Genomic DNA, 3,967 nt, shown 5'->3' with positions numbered 1-3,967 from the left:
CTGGCGTCGGGGGACAGTCCCCTCCCTAGCCCTCCCTGTTTGCGTGCTCTGTTCGTGCTGCGCGGCTCGGGAGTGTGGCTCCCTACTGGCTCATCTATATGGGACCCGGGGGGCTTCCCCTCCGGATCTGGCTCAACTGTGCCGGGTCCCTCCACCCCTCTTACCTTCAGGGGACCTTTTCAACTCTGCCGTAGCTCTGGCTCCAGTCCCAGCCTCTGTGCCGGCATCGCTTCCCTGCTTGCAGGTTTTGGGTGTTGTCTTTTAATCAATTAGGATCAATTAACCAAAAGTTACCCCCGAGCCTCAGTTCTTCAGCCCAGGCCCCTGTAGTCAACCGGTTCTAATCCTGGTCCTGGTAACTTTAACTCCCTACACTTCTACTTTCTTACCTTAACCTTTCCCCAGGTATCCCAAGTACACCAAGCACATACATACATACACATCACACCACCCAACTTAGGAACTCACCTGTGTGCATGTGTAGGTGGGTGGTATGTGTGAATTAGTGAATACATATATATATATATATATATATATATATATATATCTATAGATAGATAGATAGATATCATTGTGTGTGTGGTATATGAATTAGCAATCCACTTATGTGTATTGGATGTGCAGGTGTTGGTAACTAATTTTGTCTAAATTTGGTGTGTGTAGCATGTATGGGCTTAAACTGGTGATAGGTGTGCATGAACCTAGACTAGTTATTTTAAATGTGTGTGTATCTGAGTTGCTAGTGTGAGTGTGTGTGTGTGTATGTGTATATATATATGGCATTGTGTGCATGATATACGAATTAGTGATCTGTGTCTAATTTTTGGGATGTATAGTGTATGTGTTTGAATTGGTAATAGGTATGCACGTGCCTAGGTTAGTTTGAATGTGTATGTGCCTGAGCTGGTAGTATGCATGTGTATGCACCTAATTGATTTGTGTGTTTTTATATGTGCAATTATGTTACACCCTCTTGTCTAACAGCGTAATATTGAGATTCTGAAAGTTGGCCTGACCCCACAGTGCAACATCAGAGTGCTCTCCTTCATCAATTGCAATTTAAAAAATTTATCATAATTACATATGAATCACCCCATTTTGATGATTACCTATAAATAACACCACTACAAAACCCTATTTTTGCTTTAAAAAATAGTAAAAAATAACAGAAAAATCCTTTTGGTCTGGCTGCCCCAATTTTCAGGTTTTGGGTGCTAAATTTGGGTTACTTCAAATGTTTTATTTTGTTTTTTTCAGAGATTATCAGAGAACAGATTATTATCACTTTCTGCAAGCATACCCCTTAAAACCTGAGGCACCCACCATGTTTTAAAAAATGGTACCCTATCTTTCAACTGTTAAAAAAAAAAATCTTCTAATGAGTTTAATGTGGAAATATAACTTTGAAGCCAGTTCAAGGATTGAAAGTGGATGGTAATAGAAAGTAAATTTGTCATACCAGCATAGAGACCTTATCATCCTGAATTTAAAATATGGTGGTTGACAGCAGGAAAAAGCAAAGAAAAAACTAACTAATGACTTTGTATTCTCATCTTATTTAGAAGCCTTTAGTTGCAAGCCTTCAGTTGCTGGATTGCATTCTGTTCTTTTTCTATTTTATGCTACTTTCAGGAGCGATAATAGACACTCCAAATAGACACAAATATTAATATTTTCTCACATTAATTAATATATATTTTCCCCGCAAAACAGCAAGATGAAAGAATAAGGAAAACATATGCTGATAGTCTTCTACTGTGGCTTGTGAGAACAGACAAGTAATTTAGCATGGATTGTCATGTAAAATTATTTTCCCCTAAGTCACAATCTTTTTTTCATGAATTCAGATTTCTGAGATTGATGGCCATATACTACTATACTATTCCCCTAGCAAGGTCATACAACAACCCGCCCCCACCCCAGAATAGTACTGAGAAAATTGTCATCAGCTTCTGGGCTTGTGGATATATTTTCTCCCTCCACTCACCCCAATTTCCAAGACAAGGAAAAAATAACAAAGGTCCTAGGGCTATTATTGTTGTAAGGACAGTCACAGTGATTAACTGAATCCAGTCTTCTCTACTTCTAACTTACCTCATGGAGATTTGAAGCATCCATGTAAATCAGACCTGCCAGTAATAAGTGTTCTGAGCCAGCACAGGTACGATGGCTTCAAGAATGTGATGTGTAAATAAATCCATAGGGAACAAGACCAACCTGTACTGATTCACTTCTGTTCTTCAGACTATTCAGTGATTTTTCTCCTTCTCATTCCAAAGTCCTTTTTCTTCTCACCCCTTCTGTCAGTTGCCATTATATTTAGTGACATTGATATTTACTGATGAAGGGTGGGGGCGTAGTAATGATACATGCTGTGGAATTCCCCAGGGATTTTGTTTAATTATCAAGTCTTTAATATTAAAAGACTGTGAATGTTTTCAGTTTTATACTATGATACTTAGGCTAGTACCCACAGAAGATTCTACCATTGAGATGAGCAATCAAAATTATAGTGTGGCTCTGAAGTGAACTTAGTATAGTGTTGATGCATTTCCAAAATAAACAGTTAAGGGATGTGTTAAACCCTGATTCCTCAGCTGACCATGTCACAAGTTTACCTGCTAAGTAAATCTGAACAGAAAAATTGTAAGGTCTCTTTCCAACCAGTTAAAATGTTCCATGTTCAACTGTGTCCAATATTTGTTTCATACTTAGCAGATGTATTGATCTTTATTAAATTATTTTGCTGCAGTTTAGGGAAAAATGCATAGTTCTAATGAAACAGTTTTTGGAATCTTCCAAGTGTCAGGTGCCTTCTATTCAAAATCATATGCCATGGGCCACAGTCCCTATTAACTCTGGAAAAATGAAAAGTAGTTAGAAATAGTATCTTCCAATATAGCTCAATGACCTCTTAACTCCCCCAAATATCCTGGGATTGAATTTTATTCCATTTACACTGTGTTAATGGATTAATTTCAGTGACATCAGCAGAGTTACACCTCTACTAATGGTGTGCAATCAAGTGGATAAGACCTTTTTCTGGGCAACGATGCTGCCCATACCCAAAGTGAGCCACAAAACTATCTTCTTTTTCATCCTTTTACAATGGTAACAAAGCTAAATGCTAGTAAATCCAAAGATAGCCTTTTAAAATAAAATTTAAGGGGAAGGAACTAATAAAAAATGTCAAGGTGCATCAGAAGACCTAAGGAAGTAAAGTAAGAGTCTTTTCATGCATTATTTTGATCTATTTTCTTTTGTAATATAACATCAGGGTAAAAGAGGCATTTGGGATTTGTTTGTATTTATTGTAGCATAAGAGTGATGTTATAGCCATGACATTCCAGGAATTATGTGAGAAGCAGGGATTTCCTTAGGTGATATCTTTTATTGGACCAATTGTGTAGCTGTTAGAGTTAGACAATGCCTTGCATTCAGAAGCTTGTTTAACTCTACCCCAACTACACGGTTGGTCCAATAAAACGTATCCTTCTAAGAAACCCTTCCTCTTTGTGTTTATTGTCATTACAGGAGAAATGAATCTTCAGAATGAATTAGAATAATGGTTAGGGGTCTGAATATAGTGGAAAGCCTTCAATGTTTTTTTCCATGGAGTGTAGGCAAGATGAATTGGTCCCAGAAAGAGTGTTGTTAAGTGGGTCACAAGGATCATATTATTGGAAGAGAGAAGGGGGCTATGAAGGATACAGTAAGGGGTGGAATCAAAAAGAGGTAAATCAAAGTAGAGTTTTCAGGGTCTAAGAGATGATGTCAAGAAATCTTTGGACCATCTTATGCCTCTGTGGTATTAACTTTAATTGCTCTGGAAATACTACCTCAGGATACATCTCGTGTCAACTGCCTAGCCCAGAAGAACCCTGATCTCTGAAATATCTTCTAAAAATTTTTGAGGAAGAACAAATTTGTCTCAGTGTGCTGTTAGCCTACACCCAGAGTGTAGGGA

The sequence above is a fragment of the Alligator sinensis genome, unplaced genomic scaffold (genome assembly GCF_000455745.1).
Source record: "Alligator sinensis unplaced genomic scaffold, ASM45574v1 scaffold10_1, whole genome shotgun sequence".
Classification (NCBI taxonomy): domain Eukaryota; kingdom Metazoa; phylum Chordata; order Crocodylia; family Alligatoridae; genus Alligator; species Alligator sinensis.
This window is presented reverse-complemented; position numbering follows the sequence as displayed.